The following is a 23,120-nucleotide window of genomic DNA, read 5'->3' as shown; positions in this document are numbered from 1 at the left end:
ATAAATAACGATACTTATGCCTAGATTGTTAATTGATTGTACCCTGAAAAAGAATATAAAAATGTATACATAGTCATGTTTTTAAAAAAACACATGCATTTTACTTTCCTCGTATTCGAAATAAAAACTAGAGTGTTTAACTCGGGTGAAAGGCATCATTTCAGCCTCGGACTATTACTAACTAAATCGGCATAAATGAATGCCTTTCGTCCCTTGGTTAACAATCTACTATTCTAAAATAGTAGTTCCAATTTTGACAATAATAAAAATCTGTGTAGGACAAATCTGAGAACAGTGTTTTTTCTTTACGAATCCGTATCTTTTTTTTTTCAGGTGCTATACTAGAACTAGCGAATGGAAAGGAAGTATTCATATACTGCGGCCACTCGTTCTACAAGCAAAATCTCCTGACCAACGCGTCCAGGTGGGCCTGCACCAGGAGCGGCACTTGCAAAGCTTACCTCCACATGGATGCCTATGACAATGTCATCAAATCGAGGCTCAACCATAACCATGAGCCTTCAAGGTACCATCAGTTGAAAAATGGAAAGTACGTAAAAGCCTAGGCTTAACCTTTCATATACGTGTGGTAGTCATCGTGTGTTCAAACCTCGGATGTGGTGTATAAAGCAGAAAATCGTTCTAAACAAAATATGACTACAAATCGGTCAAGATCCCTATCGTACTCGTACTTACACAGACTAGAGGTTAGGAACTAGAAGCCTGCAACGTACACTTAGGACCGCGATCGAGTAAAGACTACTCAACGCAGTAGATATTGTAGATTGTAGGTACATTAATGTGATTTGTAAGAATATAATAAGAATCTTTTGAGGATAATCTAAGAACAGTGTTTTTCTTCACGAATCCCTTCCTATTATTTTCCTGTTTTAAAATTTTCCATAGGTATTTGAGATAAGATGGCAAAATGAAAAATTTTGTAAGAAAATACATGGAAACTGAGAGAAGAATGGTAAATATCAACTTACTTTTCAGGTACCATAATAGAACTAGAAAATGGAAGGCTGCTATACCTTTTCGGGGGCTTTTCGTATTACCAACAGGGTAAAGTAGCTAACGGTTCCCGTTGGTACTGCACGAGCAATCACCGTTGCCGGTCTTACCTCCACCTGGACCAAGAGATGCGTGTCCTCAAAGCAGTAGCCACTCACACTCATGCTGCCCCTCGGTACCATAGGACTAACTCTGGGAAATACATCAAAATTAGTTAAAACACTAAACTTAGGGCTCACGCCACACCCTGGTTAAGCAGAGAATGAAGGACTGGAGGCTATCTGGAAGTTAAGGAATTCAAAGCGCCTAAAATAAAATTCAATGATGGTGTTAGATATTTTGGGTATAATATAATATTAGGGTACCGTGCCTCAAAAGGAAAAACGGATCCCTTATACTTATAGGATCACTTTGTTGTCCGTCCGTCCGTCTGTCTGTCAAGACCCTTTGTATAGGGTAGGTATTGAGTTGAAATTAAAACCGTATACTATTAGGTCTATAGTCCCTTGAAGCTGAGATAAAATCAAACTTCTAACGTAAAAAAAGATACGGCCGTTTATGGCGCAAAAAACGTATATTTACTATACACTCAAGGGAATCAAAATATATATATAAATGTATAGGGTAATTCCCGTCGACCTAGAACTATGAAATTTGGCAAGTAATATCGTCTACAAAAATACGTTAAGCTACGTATAAATTCCAATAAGACTTATATTATGTTCATAGAAAATAATAAGGTAGCTGACGTATTTAAAGATGATAAATTTAAGAACATTTAAGAAAAGAACTAAGGAATGGATGATATCGAAATGGTTTTACTCTATCAACGATTTTTTCACGTGTGACATAGATTAAATATTGTAATAGTTTTAAATTACCTAAATGATTTTGATTATCTGTAATTAATTAATTTTTGGCATCCATTAAAATTCAATGGATTATTTCAGCGTGTATTTTTCGACATTGTAGTGGCATTGTTTAATTGAAATAACTTAATAGTTTTGTTAGCTATAGTTTAACTAAGTAACATGAGAATGCCTGAAAAGGTAAGATTTAGAGATCTAAGGTAAGATGTGCTGTGCACTTTTACACAATAAATTATTGTTTATTGATATTGTTGATGTGATATGAAATGTACAGTCATGTTCGCTTAATGACCGAGTCACAAACACATTAAATTTCAACGCTAACGTCAGAGGTTTGTAAAACAAGACGTTACATTTTTGCAGGATTTATTCACCTACCCGCATATTTAGAGAAAAACGAACGTGGACATACCAAGAGGCGAAGATGCAAACACTGCTGGGATACAGACAAAAGAAGAAGAAACACTCTTACGTGTTGCCCGAATTGTCCCAATATGATAGGACTATGCTTGCCGTGTTTTAGGCCGTATCATAAATACTAAAGAAACGATAGTTGTAGCGAACTCAATCTTATTTGTTCATTAACAAAATAGAGAAGTTTACAAATGACATTTCTGATCATTCATAGAAGAAAACGGTAGAATAAGGCAGACTTTTGTAAGCATCAATTTTGGAATAACGTGCTCTAATAATTAGACTAAGACGATATTTATATAAACGATTTCAAAGTGCTTGTTACTAAAGATTACTTGAATAAATAATATTTTGATTTCTGATTCATTATAAATAAATTATTCTGCGTAAATATGAGGAAATCGGCGTGTTATGAAATCACAGTTCTGTGTTAGCGACCCTCCCCATACCTTTCAAATCTCCGCATTTATCATCTTTACATAGCCTCGTATGGCGTACCTAATTGTGTGTAAACAGATCGGCTTTTGTAATAAACTTCTTGTCAAGTATTTTTGTGGCGCTCTATAGTTCGTTTTTTTAGCATTAGAAAGAAGGTAAGCGATCTTGACATGTCTTTTATTTGAAAAACGCTTTTTAAAAATCAATAACTATTACTTATGAAAGCAGAGCAGAAGAATATAAATGATCGTATTAGATTCATAATTGTTACATATTTGCCGTGACTTCTTTTTAAAAAAGTGTTTTTCAATTAAAAGACACGTCAAGATTGTTTACCTTTTTTCTAGTGCTAAAAAACGAACTATAGCGTCTGCACGGCGCGTAGTTGCTGTTGCCATGTAAAAAATAGATTACCCCACTAATAATGCTGAGAACGTAAGCTATTTTATATTTTTTATTCGTTTAATTTTACCTTTAAATCTGTTTTTACTTTGTTTGTTATTAGTAGTGTAAACTCGCTTACATCTGTATCGGCACTTATTCTTTATCAAGCTAGGTTAGTAAGATCCCCACTGAAGACCTGGCTGGCATCAAGCTGAGTGGGGCTCCTGTTTGACGTCTTGGTGTCTTTTTTTATTCTTATACATTATCTACTGTGTTGTATGTCCATTTTGTGATATCAAATAAATGTATATTCATCCATTCATTCAAAAGTGTTTTTTATTAAGTCTAAGTGAGGCCATTGGCGCATGTCATGCCTTGATTCATCAAGCTAGCACCTGCAGGACGTTAGTTTTTCAATTTATCTAGTACCAGCTACCTAATTTAAAATATATAGGTAGTTGCATCCGATGTAAAGTGAAAGAAGGAAAAAACCCATCGTTTGCGCATGCAAAACACAAATTGCTGAGATAGGCAAATAAATGACAGACTCAATAAAACTGGGCTGAAAGCATTTAGCCAGGGAGCCGAGCTGCTAGTGGTTGTTCAAGAGAATGCAAAATAGACGACGACGACGCCGGACGAGATGGCGGATACGAAAACGGAAAATCCATACCATGTATGACCATGGATGATCCATCCATGCTTATGTTATTTTATGGCAAATAAACTGAAACGGATCAGAAACCTTTATGTACGAGTAAAACCAATGCTATTAACAGCCTAGCGATTGAAATCAAATGAGATACAATCTTATAACTTTAAACGAGTAATGCTTGTATATATATATATATATATATATATATATATATATATATATATATATATATATATATATATATATTTATTTATACGTATGTATATATATTTCGGGGATCTCGGAAACGGCTCTAACGATTTCGATGAAATATGCCATATGGGGGTTTTCGGGGGCGATAAATCGATCTAGCTAGGTCTTATCTCTGGGAAAACGCGCATTTTTGAGTTTTTATGTTTTCCGAGCAAAGATCGGTCTCCCAGATATTGAAAATTAAAATGGAACGCATGAATGACAATATTATTCATAGTATTCTTACTGATAAAGCCTAATTTATGAATTAAGCTTAGTTCACAAATAACCCAAAATAATAGTCAAAAGATTTTACATTTCATATTGTATTTTTTTACTCGTGCAAATAAAAACGTTTAGTGAACTAAATTACTTCAACCATTTTTTTACAGAATTTAGTTGTTACACTGATATCGCTCTGCTTCAAAAAAAGGGTCCTCTGACCGCCGCCGAAAAGAAAAGGCGATATCGAGAAAAGCTTAAACAGGAAGATCCGGTTAAATATGAAATGGTTAGAAAAAGGAATTTGGAAAGGATAAAAATGAAACCAAAAATTAAAATAGCAGACCTGAGCGAACCAGAAAAAGAGAAACTCAGAAAATATTGGAGAGAGAGAAAAATTAAACAAAAACTAAATAAAACATTACAGCAATTGAATCATATTTAGAAAAGATGAACGTAGTATCAGGAACATACTTTGATGCTTCTCACTATACAAGCAATGTCAGATCAATCAATCATTCTGAAAGCCGTGCCGCTAGATTGCCTTATTTCTAGGTACATTTAGCATTCTCAATTTTGACTTAAAATGGTCCTGTTGCAGTTCTATAGAATTACTTATGAACATCAGAAACTTGAACAGCAAAGTAAATAGAATCAGGAATAGTGGTATATGTTACTGTAGGTGAAAAACATTTCTTACAGAGACTAAGACAGAACAAAAATTGATAAGGAATGACTTGTAATTTTAATTAATACAACTAATGGTATTTTCTACATCGATACAGTTAGGTAAGATAATAAAACCGTTTTACCAATTAGCATTTTTATAATCAGTAATTAATCACACCTATCCACCGCCCTTGTATCACAAGGTTACAAATACAAATACAAATACAAATATCTTTATTTCGCTTTAAAATGTGGTACAAAAAGATGTTATAAAAGTATATCGTGGTCACACACATTCCACCAAAAGCTGGCATGCAAAACTATTCTAGAAAATACCTAAATATAAAAAGAAGCATGCAACGGTACGTACTTAGAGTACTTAAATCTAACAATCTAGTGCACTTATATCTAGCGTATTATTAAAATGTCAAAATTACAATTAAATTACTAATGTCATAACTACAATACAGATTCAATAACTAATTTCTTATATCATAAAATGTCAAGTTTGATGTCTAAAGTAATCAAAATATTCTTCAACAGAGTAAAAACATTCTTGAATGAGCCAGTTCTTAAGTTTACGATTAAATAAACTGATAGGCAAATCTTTAATGTCATCATGTAGGCAATTAAATATGTCAATGGACTTACAGTATGCGTTATTGCTGTACAATTGTGTCTTACGGCCACGACCAGCCAGACGATTTGGGTACCTTGTAGGAAAGTTGCATATATCTTTGAAAGTTTTGAAGAGTTCTGGGTGGGCCTTAACGAATAAACAAACTTCATAGATATAGATACATGGCACAGTCAATAAATTCAGGTCTATAAATAGCGGCCTACAAGATGTTAAGACGTCTACGTCACAGATCGCCCTGATGCACTGTTTTTGTGCTAAAAGTGCGCGTCTTGCATGGGTTGAATTTCCCCAGAGGAGAACGCCGTATCTGAGGAGTGAGCAAACATAGCCGTGATAGGCCTGTATTGCGGTCTGCTTGGTGCTAATTTTAGCCAATTTCCAAAGCGCATAAGAAAACGTGTTAATTTTACTGCACAATTTATTAATATGCTCACCCCAAGAACATCTGTCATCTAAACAAATGCCTAAAAACATTGTCTGACTTGATTCCGTTATTACCTGATCTGCGAAAGTTACAGTCAGTTGTTGCTTTTTGCCATTTCTATTTATAAACTGGACAAATGTGGTTTTTGATATATTTACTTGAAGATTGTTCCTATGCAACCAGTTTATTACATCAGCGATTGTTTTGTTTATGTCACTATTATACGTTTTGTCATCACTACATGGTATGACGACCGATAGGTCATCCGCGAAGAGTATACAGTCAAAATTTATCGCATTCGGTAGGTCGTTAATGTACAGTAAAAAAAGCAGAGGACCCAGGATACTCCCCTGCGGTACGCCGACCTTGTTCACTCTCGTGGAAGACCTATAAACCTCAATCGTGTTGGCCGAGTCGATTTGAGATATTTCCACAAATTGATTCCTAGTGCGTAAATAGTCTCTGAGCCATTCATTAACTACACCTCTGATACCGTAGAGCTCGCATTTAACCAGGAGTGTCTCGTGGCACACAAAATCGAAAGCTCGAGTCATGTCGAAGAAAATAGTCGTTACTGGTAAGCTCTGGTTCAAGTGACCTAAAATCTTGTTTGTCAGCGTAAAGGCAGCTAGTGATGTTGATTTACCCTTTTGAAATCCAAATTGTTCGGATTTCAATACATTAAACTTATTTAAAAATGACAATAGGCGTTCGTGAAACGCCTTCTCAAATATTTTCGAGATAATAGGTACCAGCGAAATTGGTCGGTAGTTTTCTACGCATTCTTTACTACCTTTTTTGTGAAGTGGCTTAACAAGAGAGAGTTTTAAGGGCTCCGGGAAGACTCCACAAGTGAATGACAAGTTTACTAGGTAGCTTATGACTGCAGCAATACTTTGTTTACACCCTTTTAATATTTTAGTTTGGACTTCGTCATAGCCCGCTGAGTTAGTCGGATTTAGAGTGTCAATAAATTTACGAATTTCATTTTCATCTGTCGGCGATAAGAACATATTAGCATTATTACAATTGATTAGTGAGATGTCAGGCTTCGGTTTAGGATTATTATTTACGTTAGTCAAATTTATATAAAAGTCATTAAAAGTATTTGCAATGTCAGTAGGACTTGATATAGGACTACCTTCGACAACCAGTTTCTCGATGTTTGTCCCACCTATGTTGTTAGTGGTTATGTTCTTAATTACCTCCCATGTTGCCTTACACATGTTCTTGGATCGATGTATATTATTAATGTTCGCAAGTTTTTGAGCTTGATTTATGCAGCGCTTGAGAAGCTTAGAGTAATTATTAAATTTAGTTTTACTTGGCAAAGCGCTAGCATGGTTCTTCGGTGTTCTGTAATAACTGAAGCGCAGTCTTCTTTTTGTTTTTACAGAATTTTTAATACCTCTTGTAAACCACACACTATTTTTAGGTTTTAATATAAATTTTACTTTATTAACTGGGAAACATAATTTATAAAATAGTATAAACGTATCATAAAAACTATTGAATGCCACTGTCGCATCACCTTCAGTGTACACGTCAGACCATGACAAACTATTAAGGCATTCGTTGAATTTTGCTATGTTATCTAAACTGTAGTCTCTTTTATAGCGATAAAAACTCAAGCGCGGTTTTTGTATATTACGTACACTGAACGTTAGGGTCTGGGCTGTTTCATGATCCGACAGGCCTAAATCAAGGATTTCGCCTCGAGCCTCTGAAATATTTGATAATATTTGATCCAGGCATGAATCTTTCCGTGTGGGGCGAAGTATATGAAGTACAAAATTATTGTTGTGAGCAATTCTTTTAAGTTCAGTTGAATTCTCTGTGGTCTTTAGTAGGTCTATGTTAAAGTCCCCAGCAATAATTATTTTATATTTTAATTTATGTTTTAACTTGCTCATGAGGATTTCCAATTTATGTAGAAAAGATGATGAGAAAGCAGTTGGAGTTTTGTAAATACAAATCACTATACACTTTATTGACGGTATTTCTATGCCGCAGCCTTCAAATACGTAATTTACAGCAAACTCTTTCACAAGTGACAGCTCTCGCGATTGAATGTGATTCGCGCAAAGTATGCAAACGCCACCTCTCTTTTGGTGCGACCTAGAATAGGACGCTGCCAGCCGGTAGCCAGGCACGCGCAAATTCCCTTCATTACCCTGTCGAATAAATGTTTCAGTGAGGCATAATACGTCAAACTTCTTATTATTTTCAACCAATTCGTCTAGTGTTAATTCTAGCAATTCTATTTTACTCATAAAACCTGCTATATTTTGGTGAAGGATTGAGAATAAATTACTTTGAGGGACGAAAAAATGGGTTGTTTTTTTGTTGTGTTGGTTGTGGTGTATTAGCCCGTTCACAGCTTTTCGGGAAGTGATCAGTAATGTATTTTTGTGTTAACCTTGTACTTTTTTGTTGTGTTAGTTGTGGTGTATTAGCCCTTTTACAGCTTTTTGGGAAGTAATCAGTGATAACTCTTTGTGTTAACCTTGTCCCTGTGTTGCCGTAAATATTATGCGAGGTGTATTTAAAATAATAAGGAATAGTACCTTTATTGCACCGTACCTCCGCATGGTGTGATGTATCAGCCTGATTATTCGGGTTACAGTTCCTCGTTTTTTGCAAATTGTTGTAACTCAAATATTTATTCGAATAGTCCCGAAAGTCGATGAGAAAATTAATCTTTGAACATAACTTATACTTAAGGTTTACATTATAGGTTAGGTCTGTGACGTCCAAAAACGTACAGTTGTCAAAAAGTTTGCAAAGCAATTTCATCGTGTTATTCAGTGTGCATTCGTTTAAGTATATACTCTTTTTCACACCAGTAACAATAATAAAGGCTTTAGGGCGCATTTTTATAAACGCGCTGAGCTCTGCAAGTAATGCTAATGGGTTACAATCACATTCACCTATGTTTATAATAATAACATCATTACAGCTAGCACTTAAAGTTTCTGGTGATTTCAGTATCTCCTCACAACGCGCGTCAGGTTTTACAGTGGATGTTACCTCGTATTTCTGGTACTGCGTGTTCTGCCTTGACCTCAGTAGTGTGATCGCGAGTCCTTTGCTTTGCCCACCCCCTAGGATATATATTTTACCAGGCAAGTTTTCGCAGTTTACCGTTATTTTTTGTCCGTATTCAGCGCTAGATGCGGGAATGGGAGTTATAGTCGGAGGACTTTGTGATGCTTGAGCAGACTTTCCTACTCCAAGATCCAAATTTGCACTGTTGAAACTCGTTTGAGAAGATTGCTGTTTGTTCTCACTTTTGGTTTTTGCTGGTTTTGTGAATTTAGACGTAGATTTACAGATTTCCTTCAGCTGTTGGATTTGCCGGTTGCATTCCGATAGCTGTTGGGTTAATTTATCGTTTTCGACTAAAAGTGTAGTACTATAACTATCAGCAAATTCAAGTTTCTCTTGTAGTTGCATTATTTTTATCTTTAACTCTTCAACTTCATTTTTATAATTAATTGTCAAATCTGGGCAGCTTCTGTTGAGCGTGTCATTACGAAGTATGGAGCTATCACTGGCAAATTTATTCAAGTCAGCAGATAAAGTTACTCAAATTGCCTGCATATCTTATCTTCATAAGTTAGATTTGAAATTCCTCTTAAAAACTTAAAAACATGAACATTGTTGGAAAACAAATGAATTCCGGATCGAAGTTGAGGGGGTATAAGTTAAGTGATATTATATATAGTCTGATAATTTACGTACCTACATAATATATGTACATAATAGGATAAAATTAAGTGATGTAAACATTAAGTAAAATATAAATTTCATCAAATACCTACTGCAATGTCATTTGTTTGTTAAACAAAACAACAGTTGATATGATAATAAAACTAATACCTGTTATAAGCGTTTATTCATGTGTTGTTTAGTTAAAAAGTGAAATTAGTCCACTAAAAACAAACATTTTTTACAGAATTAATCTGGTTCACTGAAGTCCCACCACTCCAAAACAAGGGTCCTCTGACCGCCGCCGAAAAGCAAAGACGATATCGAGAAAAGCTTAAAAATGATCCGGTTAGATATGAAATGTATAAAAAGAGGGATTTAGAAAGGACAAAAATTAAACAAAAAATTAAAATAGCAGACATGAGCGAATTAGAAAAAGAGAAACTCAGAAAATATTGGAGAGAGAGAAAGATGAGACAAAAACATAGAAAATTGCAGCACATGAATACTACCTCCTGAAAATTTACCTTATAGCCCAGGAACTTACTTTAAATCTTCTCAGTAATCTCATACACACAAATCACAAAATGTCGGATTAATGAATTTCTCTGGAAGCCATGCCGCTTAGATTACCTAATTTTTAGCTACACTTTATATTCTAAATTAAACTTTTACTCATACTACTGAATTAGCTATATTTTGCAGAAAGAAGACCTATTTAGACAGAAAGATATACCTGCTGAAAAGCAAAGACAATATAGAGAAAAGCTTATCAAAAAAGACCCTGATATTTAATTTCATAAGATTTATAAGAACTTAAAAGAACCAAGAACGTAGAAAGGATGAGAATGTAAAGATTATCAATAAAGATATCCCAAAATAAGCAAATCAGAGAGAGAAAACGAAGACCAATTTAAAGAGATAGAAAGGTTCAACTTTACAAAGGAAGTTTAGGACTTATTAGAAAAGCTACACATGTTATCATAAAATCAAACCGATATGTGCAAATAATGACAACAAGAAGTAAAGAAACACTGGAATAAATTAACAAAAAACTAAGCAACCCTTGAGACTGTTAAACATGTTGTGAAATATATTGTCATGATTTATTTTTTTAGTTTGATTATTAGATTCTCATTTTATTCTGCATGAAACGAGAAGTGAATCTTCAATTAAAATAGGCGAAGATTTTTTAGTGAATATAAGTATGTAGGTATGTGTAATTGTAATTACTTATACTTTGTATAGGTAGAACTAGTTTCAGAAATTAAAGATAAAACATTTAATTAATTCATTATCGTTGAAACTTTTCCATATTCGATTGGTAGGGCGTCAGGTGTCATCTCCATATAATTTATAAACTAAAAATGCCAAATCTCGTAAAATTGTATTGAAATGACACCCATCGAGTTTGAAAAATACTATAATAGAATATTCAATGGCATATAAATATAAAAAGCAATATCTGCTGCAAACTGTTTAAATCTTAAATCATTAGATCAAGCTAACGATGGTTATGCTCTGGTCAGCGGACAGCTCACTGACATATTTGTTTCACTACTTGAAGAGATCCTGCTTGATAAATTACATGTAAAAATACGCAAGTAAGTATAACGGGTTAGCGCTGATTAACAAGTACGTTATCTTTTCGCGGATTAGCAAAGTAATATTTTGGTTTTAATTGAAGAGATCCTCATAACAAGGTAGGAATCTCTATTCATTTACCGTGTTTCAGGATTCATTACGCTGCAAAGCGGGAAACAGGTGTATTTATTTAACGGTTTTTCGTATTACGAGCAGCGGAAGATCACCGAAGGTGTGCGTTGGTATTGCACAAGCAACAACAGACATCGCTGCAGATCTTTTCTCATCCTGGATTACAGTTTCAACTTCCTCAGGGCCAATATAAATCACACCCATCCACCGCCTGTGTACCACAGGGTTAGCAGTGGCAGATATATTAAAATCAGGTAATATAGTTACTCAAATTACTTGTATACGCAAAAAGAGAGGTGTTATAATATGTTTGACGCCAATGTCTTGTCTGTCTGCGGCATCGTACTATGATCTAAAAAAGCGCTGTAATTTTCCAAAAACTCCTGAACCTACGGCATCTGGATATGGCTGGAATACAAAGAATTTCCGGTATATTGGCTGTATATGTATAGTTAAATGATATGATATGTAGTCTGATAATGTACAGTCACCACACGGGATTGTTACCTATGCCATTTAGGGTTCTTGCTAAATTGGAAATTCTATAGCGTAAGTATTGAACAACCAATTTAGCGAGGACCCTAAATGACGCAACAATTGCGGAGCGTAATGGTACATTTATAATACAAGTACTTATGGTAAAAACAATGAAGTGATGTGAACATGGAGTATGTATGTTCGACGTATTAATCTTGAAATAAACATGAAGTAAAATATTACTCGTAATTGCTTCAAATTCTGCATTGACATTAAATTTGTTTATTGAAATAAAACCTTGTATAGCAAAATATTGCATATTTGGAAATAAGAATACTTCATTGAACAATGTAAAATGTTTTAGGTTCTTTCATAGAATTACAAAACGGGAAGCTGATTTACCTATACGATGGCTTCTCATATTACGAACACGGCAAAGTTGCCAAGGGATCTCGTTGGTACTGCACAAACAACAGCAACCACCGCTGCAGATCCTACCTGCACTTAGATCACGATGCCAACATTACCAGAGCTAACATTAACCACACACATCTGCCTCCCACGTATCATAAGACTAATAATGGAAAATATATTAAAGTTAGATAGATTAGTTGCTTGTACTTGGTGATGGAGAATTAGTCATTTATTTATTTATTTTACTATCCTTGTAAATAAAATTGATGAATTAAAATTATATTAATTCCAAATACGTTTATCTATTCAAAGAATATAAGTTCTCATAACAAAAAAACTTTGATACAAACAAATCCCCTTTCCACTTCAGGTTTATATATTATTCCTATAAATCATATTTAGAGTATTAATGCCATTAAAAATGATATGGTGTAAATATTAATTCCAGAAAAACTTAGCGGACCTTTATCTGCCGCTGAAAGACAGCGACGCTGCAGATTAAGACGAAAGCAACATAACCCTGGCAAATACAATGAGATAAAAAAGAGGGATAGAGAGAGATACCATAATAAGAAGCGTTTAGTGAAAGACATGGCGCCGCTCGAGCATTATTTGGCTAAAACAAAATGGTGCACAGCGAATGACAAGAGGAAGAGTCGCCAACAAGATTCATCCGCCTCCCCGATATCATATGAATAATAATGGCAAATATATTAAAGTTAGATAGATTAGTAGCTTGTAATTTGAGAGTACGCGTAAAAACACAATATGGTGGATTTTTTTGACAGAAAATCTAAAGTTTAGAACAATGAATTCAGTCAAAAGAAATTTATTTTATAATGTATAAAACCTACTGGCGAAATGATAATTGCGTGATCTAAAACTAGTAATTTTTATTGGTTTTATTGCCCTTGTAAATAAAATAGTTGGTCAATAAATTATATTAATTGCAAAATTATCTTTTTTGTCCAAAATAAATTTAGATACCAACAAACACCTTGTGAAAAAAAATGAAAACCTTATCTATTTTAGGTTTATGTATTCCTATAAATCTCAACAATTTAATAATCAGAGTAACAATGCCAATTAAAATAATAAGGTGTAAATGACAATTCCAGGAAAACGTAGACCTTTGACTGCCGCTGAAAAACAGCGACGATACAGACAAAGACTCAGGCATAACCCTGACAGAGAAAAAGAGATGAAGAAGAGGCACAGAGAAAGATACCATAACAAAAAGCGTTTAATGAAAGACATGACGCCCCTTGAGCATCATTTAGCCAAAACAAAATGGCGCATATTAGCTAATAAGAAGAAGAAGGGACGGCAACAGGATTCACGTATTAAAAACACTTTAGAATCGTCAGTGATAAAGGGAATATGAACACCGTGGTAAAGTACTCTACTGACAGGCACAATTAGAAACTCCGATTTACAAACATTAAAATACACAATCAAATGCAGACATTTTACCCAAACCCCACAAAAATCACTGGAGTTTTCATTTTCTCAAAGTGCCTTATAATTGGATTGGCCGGTCGAAGTATTTCACAGATGGTGCAGACCTGTCAGTCCTACGAGCCGAATAGTGTCAAATACTTTTTTTATTGTATGGCTTTGATGCTCTTTAAGCCAAATCTCATAGAACAAAACTAGAGGCAGATAAAAAGGCTGGTGGCCTGGCGCCGTCTATACTTTTGACAGTTGCCAACCCCATTAGCCTGTTCAAAAATGTCCCGTCCCGTCCCGTCTCTTCAAAAGCCTTTATCAATTTTTCTTCTTCTTCCAGTTGGTCAACTTATAACTTTAACGAACAGCAAGAAGCTAGTGAGATTCAATAAGCACACCTACACTAACAAGGGTCGGGCCAGCAATAAGTATAACAGATACAAGTGGATTTGCACCGAATCCTTCTGCAAGTCGTACCTTTTGGTGTCCGGGAATCTGGACATTGAGAAAGTTGTCGATCGTCACAACCATGAACCTCCGAGTTATAAGAGGACCAAGAAAGGATGGATTCGACTTTAAATATAAACAAAATCGGACCAAGTTAACTCAGTATGCCATTTGCAATGACAAAGTATGGCAATGTCATCATCGTTGTCAATTATCTATGAAAATATGACGTTTATAACGATATTTTAGCTCGCGCTTCGCGATTATGATATACGAATAAAAATTGTGATTACAAATTACTATTTTGATTAAATCTTCGCCCTACAGTAAATTAAAGGAAGTTTTGTGTTACTCTTAAATCTATTAGTAATCATAGCTTCCAAAATATCTTAATCAATTCTGTAATGGACTGTTTTATATTAAGAAATTTTGATTTCAACTAAACTAATACTCCTTTAATTTGCCATTATTATAAATAGGAATAAAAAAAATCACCGCCCTGCAAAATTCTGGCAAATACACAAACAAGGCTTGTAGTTAATTCTTTCATGCACAATTGCAAATAGTAGCAAAGTATTATTTTTCCACGTATGATATTTATATCAACTTACATTTCAGTAAACATATTCATGACGGCCAGGGGAAAGGAGCGTCTAGTCTATCACAACTTCACGTATTACAAGCAGAGCCGGACCAGGAGCGGCTTTCGTTGGGGCTGCACGAAAAACCGTTGGCACAGGTGCAAGGCCTATCTCCACCTTGCCGATGACATGACCATCGTCAGAAGCAACATGGACCACACCCACGACGCCTTTGGGGGGCCCATACGAAACTGATATCTTAACTTAGCTAAATATCTGGATCTGACAATGTATGAACCAGATTTACACGTAACCGTTTAGATGGTTCCTTGAATAAATGAATTGGGCGGTGGGCGCATTCCACGAGAATGTCGCTTACAAATATACTTTAATCAAATGATTAAATCTCGAGAATATACTGTGAATTTGTTACCCAAGTCATGAAATATTAGGTACCAGACCAAAATTCGCTTTCTCAGCATATTCAGGAGTATTAAAAGAATGGTATATCGTAAGCGACATTCTTCTGGAATGCCCCATTGGTTCACTCGGTTACGAAAGCCTTAACATTCACCATAAATAATGGAGTTTAGAAATTTGACACAAATGAAAATGAGAAAAACAAAGAAACAATATTTCGCTAGGATTTTAAAGATAATTTTATCTTGAAATGCCACCATTGCACGCACTAACGTTCTCTTAACTAGAACTCCAAAAAGCTTTAAACCCACCTTAAACCAAACATAAGCTTGTTAAAAAACGAATGAACGGAGGTCCAGGGTATGGTGACTTGGTGAGGTAATACAAGACGTGTCAGTTTGCAGAACTCTTGACTTTACTATAAAATGAGTACCTACCTGGTACAGGAAGATGGCCAACTTAAGTACCCAGTACCCACGTAGCCATACTAGCTGTTTAGAAAAATGGAAAAGATCATTACGGGTGTGTCTGTGGGATACGTATGGCTGACCTGCACATTGGGGCTGTTTACACATTGATTCTGTAACAAGCTCTAATGTAAAGGCCAGCCACATTTAGCCGTATTCGCCTACGTTAGGGCACTGACCTAACCATGCGACATAATCTATGAAACTAAGAAGCACATTAGCTTCGTTTACAATCACATACTTTTAAGAGCTTTTTAGAGTAGTCTAGTACATTGTGAAATCATAGTTTTATATATAAGTGAAGTATTACTAGCACGTTATTTTTCGAGAGTGTAATTCAATGGAAATAGTTTGTAAATGATTTGGTGCTGTAGCACGAACGAAGGTATAGGTATATGCAGGACTAGTCAATACAAGTTTAAGTATACATCAAAATTTAACATTTGGACACTACCAAATACATGATTAACTACAATTCCAAAATGTTAATGCTACTTTTTATTATAAAGCTTACAGATACCAATTTTAGACCAGACTAATGCAATCACCTTTTGGATTTTTTAATTATCATGAATGTTGGAAGTCTGATATATCTTAAATCTGGTATTTAAATACCGGTGCAGACCGGATGCGTCTGCGTAGATGTGTGCATGCCTGCAACATTTGAGCGCACGTGCACGTACGCACAGCCGGTGTGACTGTGGCCTTTATACAATATTAATTATTACAAATATCGTTTGACACACATAATACACCATTAGAAGATCGCACTGTAGCGAACAATTGCAATTGGAGTCCAGATATGGTAATGGTTTTAATGAATACACATACTATAATATAAGAATAAAGTGATATCCCACTAGCTAGTCGCATACTTTAATGATATCGTAGCTAGTTTAGAAATATTAAAGCTACATAATATATATTAGCACCACTGATCTCGTTTTAAGCATAAGATGTATTAATTTAAGACTGGACATAGTGAAATTAGTGAATCATCTTAATCATCTAACACGGCGGTCGGCAACCTGCGGCCCGCGGGCCGCATGCGGCTCGTGAAACTGTCACTTGCGGCCTGCGAGCCTCTCTGGTTATGTAATATTGAGAAACGACAATGTCTGATAAAGTCATAAATATTAACAAAGTGTGGCCCGCGTCAACTTACTCATCGTTAACTACGCTACTAAAACTACGCAAAAAAAGGTTGCCGACCGCTGATCTAACATATTACATTTTACGTTTTGCGGATATACTAGTTAGAATGTTAGAATTGTTAAATGTATCATATCAAGTCGCCCTTCTGATTTCGTTCAGCAAAATTAGTAAGATGCTAATTCAATATAAAACTATGCAATTATTACAAGAACTGAAATAACGCTAACTTATTTCAGTTGATGTATAAATAAATCATAACATCATATTAAATAGGTAACATTAAATCAAAAAAACTGATGTGATTTGACATTCACTTAAATTATTAAAACAAAAGCCTTATTCATTAATAGTAGTAAAATCAACAAAAGATCACAGCTTGTATAATATAAAATAAAATAGGTACCGTTTTTCTTGCATACAGCAATGCAATTATATATGAGACAGTAGTATGTATGTATTTATACATATTTATGAATAAGTAGAGGGCGGTAGAGATCACTTAAATTTTAAATATAAATGATTTTGTAAGGCAAAGAAATGATGATGAATGATCGACTCACTAGTAGTTTAAAAAACATTTAAAAGTGCGTCATATAAATTTGTCTATATTATAAAAAATAGGAAATATTATTAGTCATATTGTTCAGTTCAGTAAGTATCTTTTATTATTTTATGCACAATAGTTTTAAGAGTAGCTAGTTAATTTCGTTTACGCCCCATTTGTAATTGCGTATTGTAACTACATACCTAGTCAGTTGATCTCATTAGTTATTATAGAAGGTGTTATGTTGTATGTTGTTTAACTCTATAAGTTTAAATAGTAAGATAGATGTTGATTTTCTAGTCAAACTCAGCATGTTAAAATATCTTGATCTCATATATTATTTCTTAATTTCTTATTATATGAAAATACATACTTACATTTTGATGCAACCAAGCCCTAGAAACAGAGGTGCAGAATTCAATTCCCTGTCTGGTCCGCCAGACTTTTGCATTAATGGTAAAATGTATAATTTGTACGCCAATCACCAGTATCAAACGAATGTAATTATTCTTCTTGAGGCGTTTAACAAATCTTGCAACATTATTTTTACTGCTACAGTTTTATATTTGTAATGGTTCAGTCTTTAAAGATATTAAATGTATAATTGATAATTCCTTAATATCACAGGGCATGAATACAGCGAATAACCATCGCAATTATGACCTTCTTGTTAAAAGCTCATATTTTTCTAAACGCACATCTTCGCACTCCGCGTTAAACTTTGTCTTTAAATTCTGCCTGTAGCATTTTTTACTATGAAAAGATGGTTTCATTCAACATGCCGAATTTAAACATTCCAAAGCTCATTTTTACAGTGTTATGCAATTCTAGTCAAATAATAAATAATTTTGCACAAATTGTAGCTTCGATCTCGTTATTTTTTTATTAAATGGTTTAACAAACTGTACACTGTGTTACTTATTTTAATACCCATAGTCAAATTAGCTTATTGTTATGAAGATCTTGCTTGGGTTTGTCATAAAATGTAATATTATCAATTAATCAAATTATAGTTTTTCGACCTTTTTCTATAAACTGATTTCCATCAGAAGCCTCTTTGCTTCAGTCACAGATTCGTACCCGAGACAGAGAAAATCACTACACCACGTAGTAAGTGTACTCACCACAACTCATAAAAACGTGCGAGAACAAGTGATCCTGATAGGTGTATCAGTGGTTTTATTTTTTTAGCGGCTCTTAAAAGCAAGATCTAGTTCGATAATAAATTATAAAACAAATACCTTTAAACCAAAATTAAGTTATATTTTATCGTGTCTCTTTATCTACTCCATTTCAGCTCAATTCATACGTGTGCAGCACAGCACGGTCGTCCTCCACAACGGTTACACGTATTCTAAGAACAACCCCATCTCCGGCGGCCGGACCAGATACCGATGTTCCAGCTTCAAAACCTTCAACTGCAAAGCTTACTTACATGTGGATGAGCAAAATGTCATCGTTAAGGGGAATGTCGTCCATGATCATGACCCGCCGAATTTGGTGCAACTTGGCGGGAGTTATTTTAAATGTTGATGTTGGATTTTAATTTGATACTCCAGAAACAACCTCACCGCCAGCGGTCGCACCAGATACCGATGTTCCAGCTTCAAGACCTAGAGGAGACTACTAATCAACAATCGATTGATGCGTCTCTATTAGATATTGAATCGATCAATCGACTATACAAGTCCATAAAATTCACTTGTCTAAAAATGCTTTAAATTTTCCAAAGCAAGATCGATGTGTGAGTGTGACTGCCTTTTTTAGTACGAGCCAAGGAAGCTTGTTGTTTCGTTTACTTTAGAAGTGCCTGTGGGTAGAACACTGTTGTATTAATTAAATTAATTTTATCCTGGTAATGATTTGCACACTTGTCAGAAAATTAGACAGGTTAATATAATCTAAGATTGACGAATTTTAATGCCTTAACTAGGTAATAAGTAAACCTGTTTCTTTATAATAGGTTAAGTAATTCCCAAAAGTAAAATAATCGTCCAATAGATCAGTAAGTAGCATAACAGATTATTGTACATAAAATTACATGTTAATTTATATTTTTCTATACATTAACCTGCAAGTTGAACTTGTAAAGATTAAAAATATTAAATAAATCTAGATATTAATAACTCAGCATTTCTTTTATTTGGCTCTGTTTCAACTCTTGAGTCTGGACCTATGATTCGGTCAAATTGTGTTTTTTGAAAAACTAATTATAGCCAGCCTTTTATGAATGTAGTATGATACTTTAGGGTATGGTGCTTTACGCACAGTAGCGTCCCTTCCCCTCCCCCTGACGCAATCTCCCCTTTTTGCATGAAATATGTCCCAGTTCACAGTTTTTTTAATTTTTTGAGGAAAGTATACATTTTAGGAAAAAAGTGTCAATGAAAGAAATAATCCTTAATAAATTCTTAAGGAGAGAAATGGAGAGAAATGGAGGAGGCCTATACTCGTCGAGAGGTCTTTAATAATAATAAAAGTTAATAAGTAAAAAATAATACATAATAATAATCAAATTTGCCCGCAGGGCAGCTTGTGGCGAGCTGTTGGGAAGTAACGACCCCACGGACCCGAGTGCTCCCGAGAGTCGGTCAGGGTCTCCGTCTCCGGCGTGTCTTCGTCGGTCGGAGTGGACCCCAAGGGGACCCGCAGGACTCTCAGCTCTGGCTTGCCTTAATTGGCCGTCCAGAGAGGAGTCGTTAGAGCTATATGCTCCAGGGGTGGAAGTGAAAGATGCATAAGACGCGAGTTGGCACAGTGGCTGCTAACAGCCACTGGGTAGAAAGCGGCGCACACCTCTCGACACCCCTGAGCCGCTCACACCGATGTTGCTCCTGGTCGTCTTGGCGACGGCAGTTTCAGGGGCCCATCTAGTGCGCGGCAAGTCACCACCTGCCTCGATAACTTGTGTGAACATTGTTATGGCAGGTGTCCGTACGTCTTTGTAATAACCCAGTCTCATAGTCCACCCAAACTTCAATCCATAGACCGGTATACTGTTCTCTTTTTCTACAATAGTCCCAATGCCTGCTGAGACCGGTTCATGGGTGTCTATTGTAGCACCTGTGAACGGGTTCCAGCAGGCGTTCTACATGACATAAAAGCTCTCCAAGGGGCCTCTACGTGTTGGATCTGTGTCCCCACGCAAGCCTATCAAAAAGCCGGGATTATAGGCCCGTGATATCCAAGGAGAATCAAATTTTATATCAACATTAATTGTATAATTGTAAAATGTATAATTTAAATTTAATTGTATTGTATATATTATAATGTATTATTAAAGAAATAAAAGGCTTAAATAAATAAATAAATAAAAATTCTTAATAAAAAAGGTCATATGAATTTTTTTATATGATGCACCATATTCATGTATTAGCTTGTCAAAATTCGAAATAACATAGTTTTTACTTAGGGTTCGAAACTGATTTATTATACACGGTGTAACATGAGGAAACCGAATGATTTTAACAGCGTATTCCTGATAGTGTCCGACCGAAACATGTTTTTTTGCCGAAATCGAAACCGAATGTTCGGCTTTGGCTCTAGTTTCGGCCGAAACCGAAACCGAAACTTTTGTAGACTTGTTAATATCGTTGAAAAAATGTCATAAAACCGCTTTTACACACATATTGTGGGGCTTTCAACACCCAATGTCCTTGGAATTGATGTTACTAGCAGTTTTTTAAGAAAATTACTATAGTTAGACCAAGATAATTCTGCAACGATTTTGATAACACATGCAGTGCAAGTGTTACTTTAAACGTCAAAACTTCTATGAAATTATGACGTATAAATAATATTTGCACTAGTAGCATTGCGTATGTTATCAAAATCATTGCAGAATTTTCTTGGTCTAACTCTATTCATTCACCAGTCAAGCTAACAGTAGATACAGGGTCAACCAAAAACGCGAGCGCAGCGAGCGCGAATTTTTTGTTAACAATATCGCAAGGCCGGGTACCGATCTACACCTGGGCTTAAAGGTCCGAAGTGCCCCAGTGAGGCGCACTTTCATGCGAAGTCAAAGCCGTGCTTCAGGCTTCAGGATAAGTAGTTAAGCACAGACTCCAACCAATGTCCATTGTATTAAAAAGCGAGACCGCAGGCCGAGCATGGCGCAGCGAGGCCAAAGGCTAAGCTGAAGTAGAGGACATGTGGAACTCAAACCAATGGTAAATTGAGGTAAAAAGTGAGGCTAAGGTCGAGCATTCGTATGAAAAACTGTAATGGGGACACTTTTAAGGGTTTTTTCTTCGTTTTAATCAATAGTCAGCTGTTCAGCTTCGCAAAATATTAACTATTGATAAAATCAACTTTGCGGTCCTAGTTGAGCGTAGCCTTTAGCCTCGCATAAAATTTGCCATTAGAGGTAGATAGAAAAATGACTGAATAAGAGCGAAAAGGACATCGTTCGACTCGGGCCGAGCTGATACTCGGCCAACGGCTACGTACGACAGTGCTATCTCATTCATTCCGATACAATTAGACAGTGCGCGCGTTATAGGTATTGACAGCCTCTTAAGACTGCGTCGACCGTCCAGTGGCGCTCTCATTAGTGGAATTGTGTTTTATAATAAACCAATTAATTTCTGTACCTATACATGAATCAGTATATGTAGATATGTATTAATATTGTTGTCCTACTTATTCCCGAACTTTTGGTCTTTGTCCGAAGTACCATTTCGTAACTTTCGGCCCGGCCGAAAGGTTCTGCCGTTTTTTGGCCGAAACCGAAACTACAGCCGAAACATGATTTTTTGGCCGAAACTGCCCGAAACTGAAACCGAAACCGAACCTTCGGTCGGACACTAATTCCTGATCATATTTAGAGACAAAAACTTTTTTAAATTCGCCTAGTCTCAGGGTTAATACCAATAAAAAAAAAACAAGTTTTTATTGTTACATAGTGCAAAACGCCTTTTTGATGGCGATGTTGCTACTATAGGATTTAGTCTAAATATCCTTATTGATAGATGTCAAAAAGTGACAAGTAACACTTTGCAAAAACTAAGTTTTACGAAAAAAAAAAGTTTAAATCCATTTTAAGTGACACGTTTACCAAAAGCATTTACTTTTTATGTACAAATACATTCAAAAAATAAAAAAATAAAAAACACAAAATATTTTTTTGGCGAAATTGACCTAAACTCATATTAGGTACATCTTTTCCTTTTTTTGACCTCATGTATACATTTTAGGAAAAAAGTGTCAATGAAAGAAATAATCCCTTATTAAATTCAAAAAAAAAAAGGTTATATTCATTTTATAACACTTATTAACTTATTATACAAGGTGTTCTCAAGAAATGCGAAAGATTTTATTTCTGAGGTCAAAAGAAGGAAAAAATGTAATATGAGTTTAGGTCAATTTCGCCAAAAAAATTTTCTTTTATTTGTTTTTTTTTTTAATTTTTTGAATATATTTGTACATAAAAAGTAAATGGTATTATTGATTAATGATATTATTGGTAAACTTGGCAGTTAAAATGGATTTTTACTTTTTTTTTTCGTAAAACTTAGTTTTTGCAAAGTGTTACTTGTCACTTTTTGACATCTATCAATAAGGATATTTAGACTAAGTCCTATAGTAGCAACATCGCCATCAAAAAGGCGTTTTGCACTATGTAACAATAAAAACTTGTTTTTTTTTTAAATTGGTATTAACTCTGAAACTAGCCGAATCTCAAAAAAGTTTATACGACATTTTTGTCTCTAAATATGATCAGGAATACGCTGTTAAAATTATTCGGTTTCCTCGTGTTACAGCGTGTTTAATAAAT

The 23,120-nt window shown here is 35.1% G+C and overlaps 1 long non-coding RNA gene across 1 annotated transcript in view; it reads right to left on the bottom strand.

The window, feature by feature from the left end:
* LOC134806083 (uncharacterized) overlaps nt 1–23,120 on the bottom strand; it is a 57,756-nt gene that overhangs the window by 10,391 nt on the left and 24,245 nt on the right. The window lies entirely within an intron of this gene.

The sequence above is a fragment of the Cydia splendana genome, chromosome 2, assembly GCF_910591565.1.
Source record: "Cydia splendana chromosome 2, ilCydSple1.2, whole genome shotgun sequence".
NCBI classification, from domain to species: domain Eukaryota; kingdom Metazoa; phylum Arthropoda; class Insecta; order Lepidoptera; family Tortricidae; genus Cydia; species Cydia splendana.
Note: the sequence above shows the minus strand (reverse complement) of the source record. Positions and strands in the feature narration are given on the sequence as shown.